Source organism: Erpetoichthys calabaricus, chromosome 7 (genome assembly GCF_900747795.2).
Source record: "Erpetoichthys calabaricus chromosome 7, fErpCal1.3, whole genome shotgun sequence".
NCBI lineage: Eukaryota > Metazoa > Chordata > Cladistia > Polypteriformes > Polypteridae > Erpetoichthys > Erpetoichthys calabaricus.
Genome location: NC_041400.2, coordinates 35946359 through 35961035, shown reverse-complemented (window position 1 = coordinate 35961035; position 14677 = coordinate 35946359).

Sequence of the window (14677 nt, the reverse complement as noted above, 5' to 3'; positions counted from 1 at the left end):
TTGTTTAAGTCCGGTTGTGATGAAAAATACAAATATTTTTAGTAAATTATTATTTTATTTCCGTTAGTTTTTCCAGCAACTTTAATAGTGTCATTTATTTTTAGCTTTTAATTTCCATCCATTATCCAACCCGCTATATCCTAACTACAGGGTCACGGGGTCTGCTGGAGCCAATCCCAGCCAACACAGGGCGCAAGGCAGGAAACAAACCCCAGGCAGGGTACCAGCCCACCGCAGGACAAACACCCCCACACCAAGCACAATTTAGAATCGCCAATCCACCTAACCTGCATGTCTTTGGACTGTGGGAGGAAACTGGAGCACCTGAAGGAAACCCACGCAGACACGGGGAGAACATGCAAACTCCAAGCAGGGAGGACCCGGGAAGCAAACCCGGGTCTCCTAACTGCGAGGCAGCAGCGCTACCCACTGTGCCGCCCGTTTTTAATTTAGGTTTTGTTAATTATTTTATTTCAGTTTACAAAAAAAGCTTTTTTTTTTTACTCATAATTTCAGTTTTGATTTCAGTTTTCGCTAACTATAATAACCTTTTGTGGTCCTCTGCTTTTCCTCCCACATCCTAAAGAAAGGCAATTTAGGTTGACACGACTCACTGTGACTTAATATGTCCTGCTAAGATGCCCCACCAAGTGCTGCCTCCTGCTTGACTCCCAATGGTGCCTCTTAAAGCTCCACATCCTGCCAAGACAAGAAAAAGTCGCCCCTCACCATCAGCGCTGGAGCACATCTGTGAGATTGAAGGCTGCACCATTTTCTTTGTTTTCGTTTTTTTTTCTTTTTTAACATTGTATTGAATTTATTAAAATCGAATAACATTCCATACAAGCAAGTCAAATTTTACAAAACTACGTTCGAATCAAATCAATCATGCCATTAGAAAGAGAGCTTGGGCAACAGAGTAAAACTTTAATAGTATGGAAAACAAATCAATAAATAAAAGAAAAAGAAAGAAGAGAACCTGCTTCCTCAATTTAAATGCTTATTCTAAAATGTTATTGATTAGATCCTGCCAGGTTTTAAAAAGGTTTTGCACAGATCCTCTAAGTGAGAATTTGATTTTTTCCAGCTTCAAATATTATATAACATCAGTTACCCACTGACTTAAAAGAGGTGGGCGAGGAATCTTCCAGTTGAGCGAGATAAGTCTACGTGCTAATAGTGAAGTAAAGACAATTACAGTTTGTTTGTCCTTCTCCACTTTAAGCCCATCTGGAAGTCCACCGAACACGGCTGTTAATGGGTTAGGAGGGATTTTGACTCCACAACTGTTTGAAAGGCATTTATAGATTTTGCCCAGAATGATGTTAATTTGGTACAGTGAGGCTGGAACTTGATTGCAACATTCACAGGTTGGATCTTGTCCTGGAAACATTTTGGACAATTTTAAGCGAGAGAGATGTGCTCGATATATAAATTTTAAGTTGAGTAATTGAAAGTTTTGAACATATGGAGCTCAAGTGAATTCTGTGCATTGCTACCTTCCACTCCTTTTCTGAAATATTGAGTGAGAGATCCTTTCCCCACTGTACTCTGGGATCTTTGAAAGGTAGGGACTTTAAAATGTTTTTATATATTACATATATTATTAAATGCTGTCTGAGTCCTCAAGACTGATCAATACTTTTTCCGTAATAGAAGTAGGTGGGAGGTGAGGAAAACTGGACAGGTTTTGTTTAGCAAAGTTTCTAGTTGGAGTTAGTGAAAGAAATGTGTTGCTGGAAAAGTTAAATTTGGAGTGTAATTGTTCATAGGATGCAAAGATGTTGTCTATGTACAGATCTCTAAGTGATTTAATCCTGAATGTTTTCCAGACATTAAAAACTTTGTATGTTTGAGAGGGTGGAAAAGGTTTGTTATCATGCAGAGGTGCCACAGTTAAAAGCTTTTCTATCTTAGATAGATAGATAGATACTTTATTAATCCCAAGGGGAAATTCACATACTGCAGCAGCAGCAGCATACTGATACAAAAAAACAATATTAAATTAAAGATTGATAATAATGCTGGTAAAAACAGACAATAACTTTATATAATGTTAACGTTTACCCCCCGGGTGGAATTGAAGAGTCGCATAGTTTGGGGAAGGAACAATCTCCTCAGTCTGTCACTGAAGCTGCTCCTCTGTCTGGAGATGACACTGTTTAGTGGATGTAGTGGATTTTCCATAATTGATAGGAGCCTGCTGAGCGCCCATCGCTCTGCCACAGATGTCAAACTGTCCAGCTCCATGCCAACAATAGAGCCTGCCTTCCTCGCCAGTTTGTCCAGGCGTGAGGCGTCCTTCTTCTTTATGCTGCCTCCCCAGCACACCACCGCGTAGAAGAGGGCGCTCGCCACAACCGTCTGACAGAACATCTGCAGCATCTTATTGCAGATGTTGAAGGACGCCAGCCTTCTAAGTACTTCTTAGTACTTAGTACTAAGTACTTAGAAAGTACTTCTATCTTGAAGTACTTCCTACATTTGTTCCATATTCTGAGTGAATGCAGCACAACTGGGTTGTTAGTATATGGGTGATAACTTGTATTTATTGGGGTACAAATCAAGGAATATAAAGAAGTACTGAAAGATTTTAATTCTATTGTGGACCAAGCTAGTGTGTGACACAAATAGATGAACAATGTCCAGGTTTTTATAGCTTGTATATTTGCCGTCCAGTAATTTAATTGAAATTTAGGTAGAGCCATGCCACCTTCTGCCTTAGATCTTTGTAGGGTCGCTCTGTGGATATATGGATGTTTTGAATTCCAAAAAAATGAGGTTATGATTGAATCTAATTTCTTAAAAAATTATTTATTAATGTACAGTATGTTGGAATGCTTTGAAATAGAAAAAGAAGCTTAGGAAGGGTATTCATCTTGGCAATGTTAATTCTTCCAGCTAAAGTGAAATGAAGGGTAGACCATCTATAGAAGTCTTGTTTTAGTTTTTTCATGCAGACAGCAAAATTTTGTAGTTAAAGAATTTTATGTTTACATGTTTTGTTTACCCCTAGGTTTTTAAACTGATCTGCGATGATAAAAGGGAAGGTGTCCAATCTAATATTGCGTACTTGAGAGTTCATTGGGAAGAGCACACTTTTATTCAAATTAATTCTGAGATCAGAAATCTTTTGAAATTCTGTTAGTGCTTTTAGGACTGCAGGCACTGTATTTTGTGGATATGATACAGTATATACAGTACCATATCACCTGCATATAGTGAAATTTTCTGTTCAAGTCCTTCTCTGATAATCCACTTTATCTCATAAGCATTTCTACAGTGAACTGCCAGTGGCTCAATTGCGATTGCAAAATGCAGTGGTGACAAGGGTCGTCCTTGTCTAGTACCACGTTCTAGTTTGAAGTAGTCTGAAATAATGTTGTTAATACAAACTAAAGCTTCTGGACTGGTATACAGTAGTTTGATAAACCCAAATGTCTCCAATGTAGTGAAAAGGTAGTTCCATTCAACCATATCAATTGCTTTTTCTGCATCCAACAATAATAATATCTCCAGGGTGTTAGACTTTGTGGGTGAATATATTACATTAAACAGGTGTCGAAGATTGGAAGCTAAGTGTCTGCCTTCAATAAATCCAGTTTGGTCTTGTGATATTACCAAAGGCAGCACTTTCTCAGTCCTTCTAGCTAGGACTTTAGAGAGTATCTTAACACCATTATTCAGAAATGAGATTGGTCTGTATGATGCACATTGTAACAAGTCCTTATTTTGCTTAGGAAAGATGGTAATTAATTCTTGCCAAAAAGTTTGAGGTAAAATTTTATTGTCTCTAGCTTCTGTAAATGTTGCTAATAAAAGGGGAGCTAACTTAATTGACAATCTTTTAAAAAATTTGGCAGCGTAGCCATCAGGGCCTGCTGCTTTCCCACTCTGAAGTGAATTTATAGCATCTAGTAATTCTGATAGTGCCAGAGGTTTATCCAATTCCTCTGCACTGAGAGTATCTAGTTGTGGTATATCTAATGCATCCAAAATGCATTAAGTTGTGTCTTGTCTTCTTTAAACTGAGTAGAATCTAAGGACTTATAGTAATCTCTAAATGTGTGCATTATATTTTTATGGTCAGATTTTGTCTCCATCTGTGTTGGTAATTACTGGGACTGCATTGCAAACTTCCGGCTTGTGGATTTGTTGAGCTAAAATCTTATTAGCCTTCTCTCCATGTTCATAGTAATGATGTCTTGATTTAAAAATGAATTGTTCTGTTTCTTTAGTTGTCCAAAGGTTTAATTCTGTATGCAGAGTCTGTCTTTTCCTATGAAGTGCCTCATTTGGACACCTGGCATGTTCTTGATCTATTCTGGTAATTTCGTTGATTAGCTCTGATACCTTCTTAGTTTCCCATTTATTTTTGTGGGAAAGACATGAAATAATCTGCCCTCTTAAGAAAACCTTCACAGTTTCCGTCTTTGTCTCTAAAAAAAAAATCAATTTTGCTTAGATATAAATTCTGTACAGTTGTCGTCTGCTAATAAAAGTAGGCTCAGACTCCAGCTGCCACATGAGTATGTGGGGCATAGTGATGTGAGCTCCACAATCAAAGGGCCATGGTCGGAGATAACAATAGTGTCATACTTACAAGATTTAATCATAGGCAAAAAATTGTTATCTATAAAGAAATAATCAATTCTTGAGTAACAGTGATGCACAGGTGAGTAGATGGAATATGCTCTTGAGTTTGGGTTTAGAAATCTCCAGTGTTCTAATTAGTTGTGATCAGTTACAAACTGTGTAATTTGTTTTTGCAGTGTTAGAAGTCATCGCCCCTGTGGCAGCAGACCTATCTAGGTCTGGATTTAAAACACAATTAAAGTTCCCAGCCATTGTAATTTTATGAGTGTTCACATTGGGGATAGATGCAAATACGTTTTGGATGATGTCCTTGTCATCCACACCGGGTGCATAGATATTCATCAGAATCACTTTACAGTTAAATAAAGTACCCAAGGCGATCACATATCGCCCTTCGGGATCAGATATTACATCTGATACTACAAATGAGATTGTTCTATGTATAAGAATTCCCACACCTCTAGTTTTCCTTGTAAAGCTGGAATGGAATATTTGGCTAGTCCAGTTTCTGTGCAGCTGAAACTGATCCTTGCTTAATAAGTGGGTCTCCTGTAAAAAATACCATTTTAGCATTTAGACCTGTTAGGTGAGAGAATACTTTCTGTCTCTGTAATTTGTGATTGAGACCTTTAACATTCCAGCTCACAAAGTTAACTGTTTGGTCATGGAGGCATTGCTTCTGAACTTTTGTTGACATTTTGTAGTCTTAATTTAAGATAGTACACTGAAAAAAATTATTCTGAGAAGCTGTAAATACAGCACAATTAATACTATAAAATCAATAGCCTAAAATTAGGTTTAGCTATTTATCTAAATAAGTCAACTTACTAATTTAATTGAGCATTGTTCCTAAAACATAATATAATTAATTTATTCTTTAACCAAATACTGTTGTGTAAACACAATTATCTTTTTTGAGCCTAAACATTCCATTAACAGTTTCTTGTTGAAGTAACTTAATTTCTCGCGCATGTGCCCAGGAGGAAATACAGCACGTGGACACGATTTCTCTAAATCTTATCAAAATCATCACTGTAAATTAACCATCCAGTTATGCTGACGGTAAATATATATTTATTGAGTGTGGCTGTTGTGTTTGAGTGGATTGACTGTTTAAAGAGACAACGTGAAAAGCAATTTGTGCAAAAAATATGGGCACAGCAATCGTAGGAGTGTATAAATGGGAATGTTTTAGCAGCACGAGTTTTAGCTAAGGTTATATTTGGTTAGTAATTTGGTGTTTTCTTTGCTTTTTGCTATCAAATTCTTAAAATGCTTTGTGACTTTGTTTGTTATATTTATGATATGAGTTTCCTTAATTATTACGGTTGAAATCTTTATCGATTGTATAACACTAAAACTGCCATCTATTTTTTGATATACTAAAACCTCGGACACTTACATCAAGTGGCTTCTATCAACAGTTCGGTTCTCTTTTGTCATGCAATACAGTGCAAATACTAAACTTTGAAAAGCGGTCAAACAAAATGCCAGTAGTGGGGTAGGGAGGAGGAAAAAGACGGCGAAGCGGGCCCATGGTGCTTCTGCAACGGTGTCGGTTCAAACCTGCACTGACTTCTATATTATTGTCAATTGTAGATTCCATTTATAATAAGATGGACAGGTTGCACTGCAGGATTAATTTGAAGCGACATGTGGAGGGAATGCTGTGTTGTCTGCTTTGTGGAATCGTGGCTGAAAGCAAAACCTCCTTGAATTGGATGTGTGCATTGAGCATGCATGAATGATATTCAGATGTCCCTTTCTCTCTAAATATGGTGCTCTCTGTCTTAGTCTCAGATTGCAGACGAGTTAAAAAGGATTTGTTTGAAGTCTTTGCTGTCCATGTTCATGGGAAAACCTGACTATTACACTTCAAAACTCTTAGCTCTGTACAGAAGAAAGGGAGGAGCTCTTGGGAAGAAATCTGACCGCATCCTTCAAGTGCTTGATAACGTATAGTGCTTTTGCTTATTACAAAATTATAAAGGAGTTTTAAAGAGTTTATCACAAACCCATAGTTCATATTTTTCTTTTTTTTTCATATTTTTGCAGTTCAACAATGTTGAGATCAGAAGAGAGAGACAGTCATCCGAGGCCTTATTCTGTACCTTGGTGAGAAGCAGAAAGATCTGCTCACAGACTATTAGGTAAGATAAAACTAGAACAGTGCTTTCACTTTTAGGTTCAGTTTTCCCACAGGATTCGTCCTAACAGATCTGAGCTACATTGCCTTGATCGCTCATCTATTGGGAGAAATCCATTGTAGAACTGTCACATTCATAAAATTTTAGTTGCCAATTTTTTTTAATAGTTTATTGTAGTTGGTCAGTCATTTTCTCCAACCGCTTATCCAGTGCAGGGTCACGGGGCAGCTGGAGCCTATCTCTTCAAGCTACGGGTGCAGGCAGGAACAAGGAACAATCCCTAAACAAGACAAACACACACATACCCCAACACAGTAGGGCCAATTTACCATTGCCAATCCACCTAACCAGAGCACCTAGAGAAAACCCTCACAGACACGGGGAGAACATGCAAACATCCTTGTGGGAGGACCCTGGAAGCAAACCCTGGTCTCCTTACTGCAAGGCAGCAATTCCACCATGCCACCCAGCTTACTTTAGTTAACAATCTAATTGTGTTTTCTCTTAAGTTTAAACTCCACAAAATATAAGCCTAATAAAAAACTAGCTTAGAAATATTTGTACAGTTTATGAAAAAGCAGTACATTTTTAGTTTGAAACAAGTACAATTTATTTGCTTTTAATGTACTGTATCCATATGTTCTCAAGTTGTAGGGGGTGGCAACAGTTGAGCCAGGAAGATGAGAAACAATTCTCATCTGATAATTTAATTCTATATGTCGGAATTTGTACAAGCCTTCTTGTCATCAGATATTGGAGAAAGATTATACTTATTGTCGCTCATCTGCTTGTGTTTATTTCATTATACAGTACAATACAATACAGTTTATTTTTGTATAGCCCAAAATCACACAGGAAGTGCTGCAATGGGCTTTAACAGGCCCTGCCTCTTGACAGCCCCCCAGCCTTGACTCTCTAAGAAGACAAGGAAAAACTCCCAAAAAAACCTAGTAGGGAAAAATGGAAGAAACCTTTGGAAAGGCAGTTCAGAGAGAGACCCCTTTCCAGGTAGATTGGGCGTGCAGTGGGTGTCAAAAGAAGGGGGTCAATACAATACAATACAGTACAGTACACAGAACAATTTCTCAATATAGTAAGAAATAAAAAAAAATATATATAAATTTTAGAAGTACAGAGCAGAATTTAACAGTAGAAGATATATCCCATAATAAGATTTGTATTTGTATAGAGTCCTGGAGACCTCATCCTTCAAGCTGCCTCCCCCATTTGGCCATTCCACAGCTGAAACAGTGCTGGGCCAGCCAATCTGATGAAAGGACCCCTCTCTCCCACGATTCCTGCGATCCTCCATCTGGGATGACTTTTCCTTAGGCAGGCAAAACAACTTGGCAGGTGGGCCGTGGCACCAAGTGCCACATTATATTCAAGTGCATGACACCTAAGGTTGTCAGTGTGTGTCTACCAGCAGCTGAAAGTGTGGATAAATAGTTGGACCCCATGCATGATGTTGCACACTGGAGGAAAGAGGGATCACAATCAGTGAAGTTCAGTTAAGTGTCTCTGTTTCATTCCTGTTACTGATTACTTGACTGGGCAGCTAGTGTTGCTAGAAAATATTGGACTTGATGTTTTATGCACAATTCATAGGACACTATATTTGACCAAGGGCGTTTGCTGCCACACTTTGATTTATTTAACTATATATGAGATATTTAATTATGTATGTATGAATCTATTGGGGTGGTGGGGTTTGCTTGCATTGACCACTCAGTTGTTCCTATGGCATATGAATGCTCTGATTGTTCTGTAATTAAAATAAACTTCTTCTTGATTTTATGTTGTTGATGTTGATGACAACATGACCATCCAAGAGCACCTCAACCATTTAATTCTGAATATTTTTATAATTAGCAAAGTCAGTGGGGGTGTCAGCAGTTGCCAAAATGCTGGGATGATCATAGAAGGAGTGGAAGTGCTTTCCGATATCCCTAGTGTGGCACACACATTTGCCTACCTAACGGGCCTCATTTATGCCCTGGAACTAAGCTACCCCAATACACTATAATGCACCTTTGAGTTTTTCCAGAAGGTCTCGTTAGAGATGGATGATGCAAACAATAAAAAATTGACTTCCAAGATTCATAAGCTCAGGGTCTCCTTGTTTTCTAGTGTGATGAAAGTCTGATAATGGATATTCAAATGGCTCCACTTTCAGGACTGATCTCCATCATTGGAAGATTATTTCAAAAGCAATTTAATGAAAGACATTCCCAGATATTTTTTTTTTCTTTGAGTTGGATGAAGTGATGAACAGTGTACCCATGGGAGAGAAAGTGGTGATTGGATCTGTTTTCAGTGGGCATGTTGGTGAAGGGAACAGTGGAGATGAGGAGGTGATGGGTAGGTATGGTGTCAAGGAGAGGAATGAAGAAGGTCAGAGTATAGTGGATTTTGCCAAAAGGATGGACATGGTTGTGGTGAATACATATATTAAGAAGAGGGAGGAACATAGGGTTACATACAAGAGTGGAGGAAGATGCACACAGGTAGATTACATCCTATGCAGAAGAGTCTGAAGGAGATTGAAGACTGCAAAGTGGTGGCAGGGGAAAGTGTAGTTAGACAGCATAGGATGGTGGTCTGTAGGATGACGTTGAAGATCAAGAAGTGGAAAAGAGTGAGGGCAGAGCTAAGGATTAAATGGTGGAAGTTGAAAAAAGAAGACTGCAAGGTTGAGTTTAGGGAGGAGGTGAGACAGGCACTGGGTGGCAGTGAAGAGTTACCAGACAGCTGGGAAACTACAGCAGATGTAGTAAGGGTGACAGCAAGAAGGGTGCTTTGCGTGACATCTGGAAAGAGGAAGAAGGAAAAGGAAACCTGGTGATGGAATGAGGAAATACAGGAGTGAATACAGAGGAAGAGGATGGCAAAGAAGAAGTGGGACAAGAGTACAAGGAGATAAGGCGCAAGGTGAAGAGAGAGGTGGCGAAGGCTAAAGAAAAGGCGTATGGTGAGTTGTATGAGAGGTTGGACACTAAGGAGGGAGAAAAGGACCTGCACCGATTGGCTAGACAGAGGCACCGAGCTGGGAAAGATGTGTAGCAGGTTAGGGTGATAAAGGATAAAGATGGAAAGGTACTCACAAGCGAGGAGAGTGTGTTGAGCAGATGGAAAGAGTACTTTGAGAGGCTGATGAATGAAGAGAACGAGAGAGAGAGAGAAGAGGTTGGATGATGTGGAGATAGTGAATCAGGAAGTGCAACAGATTAGCAAGGAGGAAGTAAGGACAGCTATGAAGAGGATGAAAAATGGAAAGGCCATTGGTCCATATGACATACCTATGGAAGCATGGAGGTGTTTAGGAGAGAATGGAGTTTTTAACCCGATTGTTTAATGGAATCTTGGAAAGTGAGAGGATGCCTGAGGAGTGGAGAAGAAGTGTACTGGTGCCGATATTTAAGAATAAGGGGGATGTGCAGGACTGCAGTAACTACAGGGGAATAAAATTGATGAGCCACAGCATGAAGTTACGGGAAGGTACTGGAAGCTAGGTTAAGAAGTGAGGTGATGATTAGTGAGCAGCAGTATGGTTTCATGCCAAGAAAGAGCACCACAGATGCAGTGTTTGCTCTGAGGATGTTGATGGAGAAGTTTAGAGAAGGCCAGAAGGAGCTGCATTGCGTCTTTGTGGATCAGGAGAAAGCATATGACCGGGTGCCTCAAGAGGAGCTGTGGTATTGTATGAGGAAGTCTGGAGTGGCAGAGAAGTACATAAGAGTTGCACAGGATATGTACGAGGGAAGTGTGACAGTGGTGAGGTCTGCGGTAGGAGTGACGGATGCATTCAAGTTGGAGGTGGGATTATATCAGATCGGCTCTGAGCCCTTTCTTATTTGCAATAGTGATGGACAGGTTGACAGACGAGATTAGACAGGAGTCCCGTGGACTATGAGGTTTGCTGATGACATTGTGATCTGTAGCGATAGTAGGGAGCAGGTTGAGGAGACCCTGGAGAGGTGGAGATATGCTCTGGAGAGGAAAGGAATCAAGGTAAGTAGGAACAAGACAGAATACATGTGTGTAAATGAGAGGGAGGTCAGTGGAATGGTGAGGATACAGGGAGTAGAGTTGGTAAGGTGGATGAGTTTAAATACTTGGGATCAACAGTACAGAGTAATGGGGATTGTGGAAGAGAGGTGAAAAAGAGAGTGCAAGCAGGGTGGAATGGGTGGAGAAGAGTGTCAGGAGTGATTTGTGACAAACGGGTATCAGTAAGAGTGAAAGGGAAGGTCTACAGGATGGTAGTGAGACCAGCTATGTTATATGGGTTGGAGATGGTGGCACTGACCAGAAAGCAGGAGACAGAGCTGGAGGTAGCAGAGTTAAAGATGCTAAGATTTGCACTGGGTGTGACGAGGATGGACAGGATTAGAAATTAGTACATTAGAGGGTCAGCTCAAGTTGGACGGTTGGGAGACAAAGTCAGAGAGGCGAGATTGCGTTGGTTTGGACATATGCAGAGGATAGATGCTGGGTATATTGGGAGAAGGATGCTAAGGATGGAGCTGCCAAGGAAGAGGAAAAGAGGAAGGCCTAAGAGAAGGTTTATGGATGTGGTGAGAGAGGACATACAGGTGATGGGTGTAACAGAACAAGATGCAGAGGACAGAAAGATATGGAAGATGATGATCCGCTGTGGCAACCCCTAATGGGAGGAGGAGGAAGAAGAAAAAGAAGAAGAAGAAGATTATTTGAATGGTGTTCTGTTAAAAAAGGTTCTCTCACTGAACATCTCAGAAAAGGAGAGGAAAGTAGCAATGAACAGAATTCACTCGAGCTCCATATGCTCAAAGCATAGAATTATTCAACTCAAAATTACATATCAAGCGCATCTGTCTCATTTAAAATTGTCCAAACTGTTTCCAGGGCAAGATCCAACCTACGAACTCTGCAATCAAGTCCCAGCCTCACTTGGCCACATGTTTTGGGCCTGCACCAAATTAACTTCATTTTGGACCCAAATCTTTAAATGTCTCTCAGACAGCCTTGGTGTCACAATCCCTCCTAATCCACTAACAGCTGTGTTTGGTGGACTCCCAGATGGGCTTAAAGTGGAGAAGGACAAACAAACTGGAATGGCCTTTACTACACTACTGGCACGTAGACTTATCTTGCTCAACTGGAAGATTCCTAACTCGCCTATTCTAAGTCAGTGGGTAACTGATGTTATATACTATTTGAAACTGGAAAAAATCAAATTTGCACTTAGAGGATCTGTACAAAGCTTTTTCAAAACCTGGCAGGATGTAATCAGTAACATTTTAGAATAAGCCTTTAAATTGAGAAAGCAGGTTCTCTCCTCTCTTTTACTCCATTTATCTTTATTCATTAATTCATTTATTTATTTACTTATTTTTAGTAGCTTGAAGTTTTACTCTGCTGGCCTAGTTCTCTTTCTCAGGGGTGGGTAGTTGATTTGTATTGAACCATTTTTTGTAAAACTTGAGTTATTTGTATGGAATGTTATTTGTTTTTAATAAAATCAATAAAATAAAAAAAAACAGAAAACAATGTTTGAAAGTACAGCTTGTTCTCGGTAGTATTGTTGAATGTCACCTTAATTTCGCCATGAAGCATTGTCTCTGTACATCTTTGTGTCCTTGGCTTTCTGTTTCCTATGTGATCTTGAGTACAAAAAAAAAATGGCATATGAATGTTTTGTCTGTGTGTTGAAGACAAATAAATGCTCTTAAGGGTTGATTTTGCCTCTTTTTTCCAAAAGCTATTAGATTTAATAATTTTCTAAACCAATCACAGTTAAAATAAGAAAACAAAGGTAATTGAATGGTAAATAACAATAAGACTGTCAAATAGATTCTATTCAAAAATGTACTTGTGGAAATGACAATGTTGAATTACTTATAGTCTTAAAAAGTAAACTCTGTCCTGAAAACTAAGGTAACTACAGCTAACAAGGAATAATTCTATTTAAGAAAATGTACACAGGTACTACTAAAGAGAGGGTATTCATTTACCAGAACTGAGTTGATTTTACTCATACAAATGCCTTCAAAGGTCTAAAAAATTGGGCAAAATCAACTCAAAATCATGATGTGGAAATTTTAAAAAATTGAGTTCGATTTACTTAAAAAAAGCTTATGTTTAATGCAAACTTGTTAATCACCTTTACTAAAATTTCTTGTTTTTAGACTACATAAAAAACTGATGTAAATGTTTTCCTCATGTGTAGATCTGTCAGTTTATTTTTATCAGTGATACATTATAAGACAGCTTTGATCTTAAATTCCAATTTTTCACGGAGTTATTGGCATGCAGCTTGATATTACTTTGGTAGTTATAATTACTGTATAAGGATTAAAAGGATAGATTAAAAGTAACTTGCTCTCTTTCTCCCTCACCCCTTATCCCTCCCCATTTTGCCTCCCCCCGTGAGGCTAGACCCCATTTCACGAAGTCCCTGTCCTCTGACATACTTAGAGACAGAGCACATCCAAAACAAAGCAAGCCCCCTCAGCAGCGGGGATTAAAACAGAGGTATCTATTGACAATACAGTCCAAATACTATAACCATAAAATATAATCTTAAACAGTCTTGACAGAGTAAACCCCGGGAATAATGTTAAACAGTAGCTCTGGATAAGCAGATAACGTTTGATAGTAAGCGCTAATACAATAAACCAAGGGTATGATGTTAAACAGTCCCCTTAAAAAAAGAAAAGAAAAAGGTAATAAGATGTCTAATTACAGTTCCAATACCACTGCGAGCGGATCAAACCGCAGGTAAGATCTCCTCTACCATGTCAGGACCTGCGGGATACAAGAGGCCCTATCTGATCCCAGCTTGCCGTAACCGCTGTTTAATGTTGTGAAATGTGGCACATTTAGCAGCTGTTGAGGGAGAGAAATCAGGGAAAATACGAATGTGGGTATTTACAAATGTAATCTTTTGTTTCTGTCTGAAAAGTTACATTATATGTAATTTAAATTGTAATTTTCAACATGCACGATGAGAGAGAGGTTTTGACGTATTCGATCCACGTATGCGGTAAGCTGCTGCTATCTTGGTGTCTGATTTGAAGTCCTCTCCGATTATTTTAGAGAATAGTTCAGCTACATATTTCACTGTGTTTGGAATTTCACGATTCTCAGGGAGACCTTCGATTCTAATATTATTCATTCCGCATCCATTTTCCAGTGCAGCTAGTCTGTCTCCAAGCACTTTGCATTCGGAATTAGCTGCTGTTGCTTTGCCACAGTGGTACACGCCTGTTGTTCAAAGTTCTTCAAAGTTTATTCTCAAATTTAGACGCATTTTCCTGTATTTTTCCTCATTTTTTTTCTAGTATACTTTTAAAGGTCGCCACAAAGTGATTACTTAAACGTTTTTTTCTGGTCTCTAATATCCTGAAGCAGTTTCTCGTTGGTCTTGTTTGTGTGTCTTTTATTTCTTTCCTTATATCATGTATATCCTTCTTTATATTATTCTTGAGCTCCTTTATTTCACCCGTTAGCACACCCAAAGGGAGCGGTGGCCATTATGGCGATCATTACCTTCAGTTCGGACAAATCGTTTTGGAATGGCAAGCTCAGTTGGAATCGATGTTGCTGGCTCGCGAGGGGTGGTTGACAATGCGGAAAGTAAGGCCAATTTCAGTTTCAACTAATCCTCTGGTTGCTCATTCGCTCCCATTTTCGCTTTCGGCTGGAGACGACTCAGCAGTGTCAGGTCCCGGGAAATCTGTGCGTTCGCTGATCTGTTCCAGGTTAGTCTCTGACAGGCGGCACCTTGAACTTGATGCCTGTTTAGGATGGGATGAAGCTTTAGCTGTCTTTTCTGTTTCTTTCTGAGACCTTTTTCTGACACTCATGCTTATAAATGCTCGCATATACTGTAATGGAAACCCCTCTGATTGAGGAAATACAGGATACATTGGAATTATAAAAAAAACGAG